At 44.3% G+C, this 12,263-nt stretch overlaps 1 long non-coding RNA gene across 1 annotated transcript; it reads right to left on the reverse strand.

Annotated features, from left to right (window-relative positions):
* Positions 1-4,849: 4,849 nt before the first annotated feature.
* LOC143518295 (uncharacterized) lies at positions 4,850-6,101 on the reverse strand. Its single transcript, XR_013132152.1, has 4 exons — positions 6,052-6,101; positions 5,622-5,757; positions 5,318-5,428; positions 4,850-5,146 (listed from the first exon to the last, which is right to left on the reverse strand). It is a non-coding gene; the product is annotated as an uncharacterized LOC143518295 (long non-coding RNA).
* Positions 6,102-12,263: the final 6,162 nt, after the last annotated feature.

Below are 12,263 nucleotides of genomic sequence, written 5' to 3' on the forward strand. Positions count from 1 at the left end.
CGCACTCATGTTTGGTTGCTTGAGTTGGAAACATGGGCGGGCCCCCTCTCTCCTCCACCCAACACTAATACAGGACCCGCACATAAACAACACTGTCACTTTAATCTCTCCTCTTTCTTGACGGTGCCCAGAAAGCTGACCGTAGTCCAACAACTTGATTTCACAAATGGAAAAACAGCATCTGTTTTCCACAGTCGCAGCATATGGCTTTGATTGTTGCTCAGATGCGGCGAAGCAGGTAGGCCGGGCGCGGTGGTCCCGGAGCAGAGTGTCCCGCTCTGGGGACGCGGCTGGATCTCTGGGCGGCAGAGCCGTGCGCGCTCCCAGGCCAGATGAACCTGCATAGACAATGAGGACGCGCTCTGTGGCAGCGCGCGCACCCGCTGCCAGACCCAGCATGCACGCGCACACAGTTTGGAGCTGTGCGCTGTTCTTGTGTATAAACCTTTTTAGCATTTAGTTTACTTTATGTTAGGGCTGACATCTTCTGTATGTTATGTTAGCACGTTAGTTTTGATGCACGTTATATTAGTACCTTTATGTTTTTGTTTTAGCCAATCAGTTCTGGTTATTTCTGAATTTAAAATAAACGCGTTATTGCATACAAAAACGTATTAATATCGAACGCTGATTAAAATAAATGTTTTTTTATCCTTGGCTCTCAATCTCCACTTTTACCTTTCAGACTGAAGCGGCATTCTAGCAAGCTGGCTGGGCCCGTCCTGTTGGAGCAGTAGTCCCCTGGTTCCTGGGCTAACGTCGGCTGTCTGCTCCTCCCACGCTGCCTCCCTCGCGCTGGACGCTGGCGCTATAGCACTATTCTTATGTGATTATACGCCACGCGTCCTAATCAAGGGTCCTTCTGCCACTCCTCATGCGGAGGTCCACTGGGGAAAGCGCGGCCATACTGGGGACGGAACCGCAGAGGCCCCCACTTCTTTCTCATGCAAATCCGACCACAGCGGCCCTGCGTTTTAACGCCGCGGATATTCGAACACGCCCACATTTTGGCTCGCGAGCCCACGCGCACGCTCCTCTGCACGCGGAGACGTGCGCACCCGCAATTTCACGAGAACCAGACATTTGGTGTTGCTGCATCGATGCCATCTGATCGAGGGAAGGGGAAAAGGAGGGGGAAAAGTATTTGTAATTATTGCTAATTGCCTTGTTAGTATGAAAACATAGCTGTATTTTTCAGCGCTGAAGGGCTAAATTACCGACAAACAAACAAGTGGAGAGAGCTGCGTGGATGAGGTTGTGTGTTTTTTATCCCTCCAACAGCATCTGCAGATACAGCTGCTGTCTGGCCCCGTTGCCTCGAACACACAATGATACGCGCGGCTTTGCTCGCGTGCCTCTCGTCATCAGTTTAATGGTGTTAAGTTGGTAAGAAGCTGAAACTGACGCTCGATTTTTTCTTTCTGCGGCTGTAAGCTGTTCTGCTCTGAACTTCCTTTCACTGTATATTTAGTTATGTTGAGTTTCGTGAGGGTTTTTAAGGGCAATGGGACAACTGGACACCAACCCTGCCTTAGCACAGAAGATTAAAGTTTACAAATGCATGATATTGATTAACACAGATAACACCTCTGAGTATTTCTCTTCTTGCTTGGAATGAAACACAAACTTTTGCAGCAGCTGTCGACATGATTAAAATAAATAAATAGATAAATAGACAGATAAAACGAAATACGGAGGAAAGGAGGAAGAGGGATTCCTGTTGGGGTCCCTGGAGACTGGAGTGTTTTTGTGCCAGCAGTCACCTGTCACAGTGGCGCCCAAATGAGATTCAGCAGCCCATTGTCGCAATCAGCATTTTCCTTCAGTCTAAATGCTCTCCAGAGACAATCATTATTATATGACGTGATCCTCATCATGGATAAATGGTGCTCGGTGTGCCAGGCCCCGGCCGGGAAGATGGACAGCTCGGCACCCCCAGGATGAAAGGTCCGTGCAGCTTTACTGACATTTTAATCATAAACATTTAGTGAGAAATCGCTCACTGAAGGGCTTCGTGTGAGCCACAAAACCAGGGCCCTCCTGACACGCAATTTACCTGCTGTCACTAGGAGTGCTGTTGCCGTGGCGGCGACCTGTTGTGACGGGGCCCCCTCCGGCTGACCCGACTACGGTGTAGCGGGGAGGTTGGAGGGGCTCTCGCGTGCGGGGTAGGTGATGGAGTTAGGGACACAGTCATCAGGCCCCTGGGAAGCCAAATGAGCCATAGGCAATAAGGGAAATGAACCGGGCCATTTAAGGCAGCCAACCCAAACGGCACCTTGACATTATTAGCATTGTGGAATTTATCGGAGGACAAACTAGTTTCTTCAGCATTGCCGTTGTAGACCTAGAGCAAAATCTGTATCTTTCTTTGATGTAATTTTCCTTGTGACAAGCTGTGGTTGAGTGCTGACAGCACTGTAATTTTACTGCTAAGAATAGACTTGTACTGTTACCCAAACTAGTCCTCTATGGGTACTGAATACTGTACATCATGGTGGGCGGGCACACACACACACACACACACACACACACACACACACAGATAAACACACACACACACACGCGCACTCTAATTTGGTTTGAACTAAATGAAATGTCCCTTGTGAAGCAGCATAGGAAATTATTTATTTTACTCCATTAGAGTCCTTTTTAAGTGTTTTAAGTGTTTTATGACTGTGGCGGCTTGCAGTCAATTGGGAGAGATTTCCCAGATCTGTTGAATTATCTTCTGTTTGCTTCTTTATTCATATTTTTGCTTGTCTGATAGTGAAATGTGCAGTATTACATTCCAAATTAACTTTCTGCTAAACAGCCACCCAAAGTTTTGTTCAGTTTTGTTATAGACTTGTCAGATGTGATATCCTCCTTAAAATTGAATGTGTAAAAACATTTAGATGAAGCTTAAAACAGTGGAACATTAGCAACTCTGCTAAATAATTCATGGTGTAGTCATCTGGATCTCCAGAATAAGATCAGGAGATGCTGCCAATGATTTTCATCCCAAAATCTTCACGGCTAATTATAAAATCCACTCCATTGGGTTTTAAAGATGTTGTCACAGACTTTTCATTAAACATTAATGTGCAGTTCCGACGATTTCATGCAATCCGCTTTTTACGTCTCCTGTTTAATGACACCTGCCAAAAAAGCATTAAAACTTGTCGTAAATTGCACAATAATAATGATGAGGGAAAATTCCAGTTTCCAGGCAGTTGTAAATCGCTCTGTGTGGAGAGACGCAGGTACGTCCTGACAGCTGTCTAATTTACTTTTGTCATTGGGGTGACTTAATCTCGGAGCCTCTGACAACACTTGCACAGACGGCACAAGAAAGGTAGCCTTGCCATTTTTTTTAGATGCATGAGGAACAACCAAGGTCACTTTAATTAACTGGCAAATTGCTATTTAAATGATGATACTAATCACTCACTTGGCTGTACAGGAAAGCTAGTGGCTGTCAGGGTAATTTAGAGCCAGAGAGGGGATGGATTCTCTTGTGCTGCCGTGTTGCTGGTTTTGTGTCTCCGTGTTTGGTATTTATTTGCGTTGGACTCTTCTCTGGAGAGGTTTTCAATTAGGCATTGTTGACAGCTGTGTTGCGTTGTGCACTCATCCAGCTCTCGTATAAACACAATGGGTCATATTATTCCTTGTATATTAAAAAAAAAAAAAGTTTAATTTTGAAATGGCATTGGGTTTTAAGAGAGGAGTCCAGAGCTGAAATGATGAGGTGTCTGGTGTAACAATCACCAAGGTTTGTGTTAATTGAGCAGCGCTACCCTCAAAAATAGCCCAGTGCCCTCAGACACCATCGAGCTACACCATGAGGATGTTCCCATTTGACCTACCTGGCACTGCGAGGCCAGGATGTTGCAGTGATCAGGAAGATCAGGGCCACATCAGCAGGGCTGACACCCTACCCCCAACCTACGCCCACCCTACCCCCCGCTGCCCTCCGCTACCACTGCTCTCTCGCCTGGCTGGGGGCTGTGAACCACGGTCCAGACCGTTTTCAGATTTATTCCAGCCAATCTCCACCCCATTACCATTACTGCCCATCTGCCACTGCTACCAAGCGCAGGGCTGCTAAAGGTTACTCATTTGCATACTGAAAAAGCCTCACCAATAATTATGGCCCTTCAATCAGTCAGCAGTGTGTGTGAGCTATTTGTACAATCCCCACAGTAAAATAAAAATCAGCTGTCCGATCAGAAAGGAGATGAGCAAAATGACGTCCTGAAATGTCATAACAACCACTTCTCCTTTGATTAAAATACTGCATAATTTTGGCATAAATTATAATGGGACCTCGGAACCTGATTTATTGTTGTAATCGTTAGCCATATGGTGCAACCGGCCCCCACCCCTTACGTGCAGATAACGGAAGATTATAGGGCCAGGTCATCTCAACCTTTTGCACCACACAGAGAAACTGGAGCCTAGAAAATGAAATAATTGTTCATCTTCAAGTAAATAGAGCGTTCCACATAGTCCCTTGGCAAGATAGACAGTTCTGAGGTTTGAAGTTCTTGACGGTACCAAAAATAAAACTGAACACTGGTACACAAAATGTGATTGTTTTGTGAAAATCAGTTTTATTTGTTTTGATATTTATTTATTTAATTGCATGACAGGAGAAAGTCATACTCTGAAAGTGACATCTCGTTAAATTTGCACTTGTAGTGTCAGTCTTCTTGCCCCTCCCATGAAGTGCCCCTGGATGTTTCTACACAACTCCATACTCATTACTAATTATGAAAATGATGAAAGCATGGGCGGAAATATTGTTGCTCTTAATTATTTACACGAGCCCTGGTGACCATCATTTATGTGTTAGTTACACAGTGATTTCTAGCTCACAGCCATTCTTTATTGGATTGTGTTTGAACATCATTCTGTGTCATACACTTGATGTGTCACACTGATTCATAGAGAAAAAGATGTCATGCTCGAGACACTTGTGAGTGGGTGTGAGAGTGAGTGATGGATCTTTGGCAGGTCGCTGCTTTCCTGTTGGTCTGTTCTACCTTCAGGCCCCTCACCTGTCATTTCAGGTGAAGTCTCTTACATGTCCAAGACCAGAGACAGCAGGCTGCCTCCAGAGACTGCGGGCTGGCTTTGACTTCAATAGGGCTGCGTTTGTCTTCGAAATGAATAGAGGAACATGTCTGTGACTCCAGTCGCTCACTGAGGAAATTTGACACTGGTCTAAAACCCAGATTTGATAAAAAAGTGGAAGAACTCAATTGTTTTCTGAAGCAATATTTTCAAATAATTTCAGCAAATTTAAATGTCAGAAAGTAAATGCCACTACCTCTGTTGTAATTTACGGTCACACTGATGCCTTTTTGTTATAGTAGTTGTAGTTAGCGGAGTGTCTTGACGTGCTGTGACCCACGAGAATGTGGTAAAAACCTCAGTTAGCCTAATAGAAAATAAAATTGCATCTTATTAGCTAGTGAGACATAGTTACTGCTGTCCTTTATTCGACTGTCTGTGAGGTGTAGTATTTGACAGTCAAAATGCAGAAGAATATTCAGAAAACCAACAGTTGCTGAGCAAATGATTCGCTTTGGTATTCTTAGCAGACCCGTCGCTAAATGGATCACATTCATCACCTCAAACTGTAGTGAGGGGGCACAATAATTAGGCCAGATCTGCTCTGACATCTTTCTGCTTCAACACACGGGCTTCTGTTCCTCCAGACAGCAGCAACAGATTTGACACTCCGTTCCAACTCTCTCACCATTAATCCTGGGATTGATGGGGGAAAAAGCAAGAGGCTCTTGTCCTGGAACACACACTGAGGCAAATCAAGCATCAAGGAGGTGGGCATGTGTGTACACACACACACACACACACACACACACACACACACACACTCTTGTGCACACACACATTCACACATTTGAATACAGCATGTATTTTCTTTCCCTGCTGGCTCCTTGAAAGAATGTCCTGACAAGTATCGCAGACCAGGTGTCTGTCAAAGTATGATCTGGGTGGTGCGGGCTGCTGGCTGATGGGGAAGATGGAGGAGTCCCTTACACGGTGGAGGAGAGATGCACCACCACTGTGGCAGCTGCTGTTGTTGGATTAAATCGACATCTAGTTAAGATGATGAATTAATCCAGAACAGAAGGACCTGGAAGTCAGTGATGTCATAAAGCAAAATTCCCAAAAGCCTTTATTGTGTAATATAGCAAATGAAGAAACTTGGTCTTAAAGAGTTTAAAATTGTTGGGTGAAAGTGTGGGTCTGTGTGTCCTTATGTTGTTTCAGATCGACATGTTGGATTAATGCAGATCTTTGTGTCACTAGATTGTTGTGAGTCAGTACGTTTGATGTGGGTGAATGGCTTCATGAGTCATTAGATTGGTCTGGATCTATGAGTCAATAGATTGTTGTGGATCTATGAGTCAATAACGGAGTTGCCACTTGGCAAGATGGGCAGTATTACTGGCCCAGAGGCCAGTGGGGAGCCCTTGAGCACTGGCAAACTTAAAACTACAGCAGTGGCAATGTGCGAAATTTGCAATGGCAGAATGAGAACCGAATTCCCCAATGGGGCCTCGTGAATTTTTGCTTAGGGCACATACAGACTTTAGAATTGCTTCTGGTAGCAAGTAGATTGCTGCAACTCTTTATATGAGTAAAAGGTACATTTATCCATTTATCACTGCATGCGTGTTGTGGTCCGTGTCCCGTGTGGTTGCAGGTCCTTTGCGTCCGCACATGCAAGCCTCAACTGACCTGGTGCTCAGTACACCTGGTTTGCTCTTCTGTCTCACGTCTTGCTCAAAACATCGAGCACCTCACTGTCACTGTGGCCCCTCACTCTTCCCTCCACACTCCGTCAGACGTGCCAGCTCACTGGAGACCAGAGAACTATGAACTGTGCTCAGAAATCAAGAATCCTGACCTTGGAAGTCTTGTGAATGTGACTGCGTTTGACTGTCAGCTGGGTTACTGGGAACAGGCGCTACGCTGCAGCTGTGGTGTGTCCGGTTCGGCTTCTGTTTCTGACGTTTATGACCACAGTAAAGTCAATTGAAATTGTTCTGTGTTCCCACGGTCAGTGAATTTAAGGTAATAACAGTGTACACTTTAATTACCAATAATCTACAGTGCATGAATTCATTTGACAGAGAAGTCCAATATTGCCTTATTGTTCAAAGGAAATACTTTACAATTTACTATGAATTACATTGATATGGCATCATCCTTGAGTAATTAGCAGATACCTGATCCCTTACTGTCATGCCATGTGTGTGGTGCTATACGTTACAAAATTCCTGCATATGACTTCACTTACAGAGCGAATGGGGTGGGGGGCGTCTGCACTTGAACCAAACTACCAGGGTTTCCAGTGCATCAGGCTCTGCCCCTCTGGTGAGCTCTGCATTAAGGGAGCTCTGGCGCCCCCTATGCCTGCCTGTGTGGAGATCTGGGGGAAGTGGTGTGGTTACCCATCAGGCATGCTGTCACTGCATTTAACAATGCCCAGTGGTCCTGGAGTTAGTGTTGGGTCAGGGAAGATAAACTATAGTGTGGTTCAAGACCCTTTTTAGGGTGTGGGTGTGTGTTGTAACAGTCCTGTCCCATGTCCTACGTGAACAAACCTTTCTGCTTTACATTGTAAATGTTTCTCCAATATACTGTCCTACTCAGTCACCCTGTCTACCACCGCAAAGAATGGAATTATTTCATGAGTATTACACCTAAAATAATCGTCGCCTACCATGAAAACGGTGCATCCAGTTATTTAAAGTGATTTACAGAATTATGGGGCCGTTATATCGGTTATCAGTGTGCATGATATGGTCATCAGTTCCACGGTATATTGTCAGCTTAATATCACAGTAAAATCAAACTACAGTGTAAGTTGTGCGATTTTGATGGATAAGGAATGGCCTGTTTATTATATTGACGACACTGACTCGGACCCTTTTTTCTGTGTGTTCATTCGGACCGACTGGAGGTACTGTCCCTCTCACCCGCAAACACGCTGCAAAACTGCTTCACTGATGGATGTTTTTATTCGGGGTTCTCCACCCAAACAGGGTCCCATCTGCTCAGAGGATGCAGCAACGTTTATCAAAGTGCCCACTGTAATGACCCTGCCATCCTTGTCATACGCCTAGAATAATCCGCCTTTTCTTCCCCAGTGCAACGGTGAAGCAAACATAGATGTGCAGATGTCTATCCACACTCTCTGAATCGTAGTCCATTCCAAACAACCGCCTCGAAGTACAGTGCAGAATAGTGACGCTTTAATTTTGTCACACCGCTTTATATGTTCACTTCTCATCGATTCAGTAATTATAAGTTAAAATAAGATGTTTGAGGTGCCCTCATGTTGAGATGAACATCTACTGTACCTGCTCTAAAAGGGGAGACGGACACAACGGAACAAACTAGATTTTTTTGCCCCCTTTTGGCAGGTTGGTGCTGCGTATCCACATGGCCTGTATGTGGGTCACACACCGTTCCCAGCTGTTCCACGAAATCAGCTGCCTCTCCTGCGCTGGCAAACATCTGCTCTGCAAAAACAGTCCCCAGCTTTTAGCACTCAAATGGAGACTGCACCATATGCCAGCAAGGCACTTACTGCCTGCCATGGGAGCTGGGCTAGTACGAACCGGGCTAGCACGACCTGCTGCAGTGGAGCAGGGTGGAGGGCAGACTACCGCGGCCCAGACTCTCATGTGCCATGTCTGGCCCGGCCCAGCTCGGCCCAGGTGGGTCTCCGTCTGAGGTGCAATGCTTCAGCTCCAGGGATGGGTCAGGTTCGGGCTTGGTGTGTTTGCAGCCCACGCAACAGGTGAACAGGTACTTTGGGGTGATGGAGGTTATAAGCGTCTAAGAATTTTGCTTATAATAGGCACTAAATATGCTCTAGTATATTTGGATATATTTTACAAATACTTTATTAAAACTAATATTCCCCATTAATGAATTAATTTGTGCCATCAGTGAATATTTGACTACTACTCACTTTCTTGTTTTGATATGTTCATTTGAAACACATTAACAATTGTGCACAATCACTCTCTCAGTCCCCATTATTGGTGAGCTAAAAAAAAAAGACAGAATGGGCGAATTGTAATTTACCCATTTAAGACCAATTAAGCAAACAGATCCGGATTGTGCGGGCTGTAATACAGCTCAGTACGCAGAAAGGTGATAATGATATTTTAATTAAATGTGGGAGCAAAAGGTCCCAAAATGGAGCTTACAGTTAACCAAGCAGCAGCCATTTGGTAACTGCGTAGACAAGGCCCATTATTGTCTCAAGCCTCTGCTTGTGCAACCCTTCACACTTGTGCAACCCTTCACACTTGCCTTTGGGCCAAGCACTTCTCGTTAATCAGTACCGAGTGAGAAAGTGAAGATCTCCACAGTCGTAGGATGGGCTTTAACAAACGGGCGATGCGGCCGCGTTACCAACACATTTCGATTCAGGCACCGTCTCCACAGCACTTGTGCCCGTAGACCTTGGCGTTTTTCTTTTCTGTGGTCATGTCGTGAGGAGAAGCGTCACCTTGGGCCGGGGATGCTTTATTACCGCTTCGTTTGTTTCTTCACAGCAGAATTTTGGAGAGGTGGTTTCTGTTAAAGTGGCGGGCAGCATTATTCAGGGGTTCGGAGGCCGTGGCGAGCCTCTGTCCTTGCAGCGGTGGGCGGTGCGGCTGTCTGTTTGTGCAGACGAGGCAGGATGGAGGGGTGTGTTGAGGGTGCGGGGCAGGGCCTGGGTCCAGCAGGTCAGGGTTTGCGAGGTGTTTAAGAGGGATGTCGTGCAAGGCTGTGTGTATGGAAATCCACTTAGGGAAGGTCTTACGGCCAAATGAGATACCGGCTCATTGTAGAATGTCACGACTCTCGGGCTATAATAAATGTTACTGTTGAGAAAGCTGTCTGCACAAGTAGTGTTCTTGCTTTGGATGTAGAATTAATAAAACAATAACGTATTATTATGACATATTACCATTCTCAAAACTTCCATATTAAATCAATAACTAAAGGGAATTGTTTTTGGAAGTAACTTTGCTTCAGTCTAGTGTGGAATACCTTTGAGTTGCTTTGAGATGATTGAATGCATAAGTAAGAAGTAAAAAATATAAGGATTAATTTTATATATATATATATATATATATATATATATATATATATATATATATATATATATATATATATATATATATATATATATATATAAAGTTTAGGGGATGATAGTCTGGTTTGTGTTTGTAGAAGCCCACATGCTGCCGGCTTTCTGATCTTCTAATCCATCAGTTCAAATTATTTTATTGAAAAAGATTACTGGAATTTCATTAGCAATGTAAATTCTTTGAACAGATAATTCTTCTTACTTATTTGCTATGTTCAACCGTTTACTTGTAAGCCTGTGAAGATGTTGTAGGAAACAACATAATCTCTGTCTGGATTATAGTGCTATGATTCCATCCACTTCTGTAATCACTTTTTTATGATTGCTTAGCACATGCTCTCTTCATCAGTTCCTTTGAAACGTATTCCATGTGTACTGGAATAAACGTGATATATACGTGGTGTTTTTTGTTTGTCTCGGTAACAGTCTGCACCTGAACTTGTGCTCTGAACTTGTGTGCACTTCCACTAATGATCAGATGAGGGCGCTACAATAGTGGATGTCCTGCTGTTTGTTTTCATACAGTATCTCTGAACTGTGTTTTTCATGCATATCGTTTATGCAAAATAAGAAAAAACTAGCGAAGCAGTCTCGGTCCACTTTGAGTTCCTAAACAGGGAGTCCAATCATGAATGCAATCATGTTGGTTGTGGTTTTGAGGGTTATGGAGGTCAGTTTATGTAGCATGTTGTTTTTGTCTGTTGCATAGTTGATAATGATAAGTAACACAGACAAACAAGCTCTGTGATTATGCAAATAGTGCAATGATTATGTTAATTTTGCTTAAGCACTGGAAAGCTGTGATGAAGTTTTGGCATGATTATTAAAATTATTTAAACTAGTTACATCAGATGTGATTTGCATGTTCTTCACTTTGTGTGTGTCTGGTGCTTTTTTTGTATTTGGCAAAAATCTGCCTCAGTCTGAGTGGGAATGTTGCGTAATTTGTATGTATTTAAATGTAGAATCACTTTGTATTTCTTTTAAAATAGATGTAACGTTATTTGAATAGGTTACGGAATATTATAATAGGATACAATTGTTCCCCATTTTTCTTATTTTAGTATTTATGTACTTATGCATGTGTCTATCAATTGACTAATTTTATTTAATATTTAGTGCCCTTTTATTTGGTTCAAAGTGTTTATGTTAATTGACTGTACAGGGAGCAGTTCCCAGTGTTTCTCTGATTCTCTGATTCGTCCTACAGTACAACTGCCCCAGATGGGGTATTGTTTTAAAGTGGGAGGAGTGTTGGGCAGGAAAGCACATTCAGAATGACTGAATGCCATGTGTGAGTATTTAGCAAAAGCTCCTTGTCTACAGCAGCATGCAGAACTGCATTGTCATCTCTACGAATCGTTATTACAATTAATGGAACTACGCTGAAGTCTGTGCTTACTATAAGCCCTGTGTGTGCATATTGGGTGCGAGGATCTTTAACCTGATAGCTGGGCATATCGCCGTATCCCAGAATGCCCAGTTAGAGCCATGCGTCGTTACCTTTAATGGTCGGTGGCTCTCTGGCTCCTCTGGGTGATGGCGGTTTAATACCTTGACGTCTCATCCTGTGGTCTGGGTTTTGTCTGTGGCTCGAGCGGAGGGGGTGGAGGGGGCGGCGGGGTGCTGGGAGGGGTGTGCAGGGCGGGATCCCGGGGCTGTCGGACGACGGCTGGGCCTCTCCGGCACTGCCATCTGCCACTGAGCAGCAAGAGGCGATGAAAGATTCCGGGCCCAGGACCCGCTCATCTGTTATCGATTATGCTGCAGATGTGCAGGCATCCCGCTCTGGAGACGGACGGACCAGGAGGGAGGTTCTGGTTGGATCAGATTCAATCTTCCAGCCCAGGCACCTGCCAGCTGTGGGAAAGTGTGAACACCTCAGTTGTAAGATGAACGGATAAGAAGAAGCAGCCTTGCACTGTTGTCTTCTGTCCAAGTGACTGTAACGCTGTATGTAAACACTGTATGTAAATGCAATTTGAAATGCAGAGGACATTGAACGTCCTTCTTCTAAGGAGCAGAGGTGACCTCAATAAATTAAGGACAATTTTCAAGTGCATTTCTAATTTTCTACTAGACTGAAAAG

Source organism: Brachyhypopomus gauderio, chromosome 7 (assembly GCF_052324685.1).
Source record: "Brachyhypopomus gauderio isolate BG-103 chromosome 7, BGAUD_0.2, whole genome shotgun sequence".
NCBI classification, from domain to species: Eukaryota; Metazoa; Chordata; class Actinopteri; order Gymnotiformes; family Hypopomidae; genus Brachyhypopomus; species Brachyhypopomus gauderio.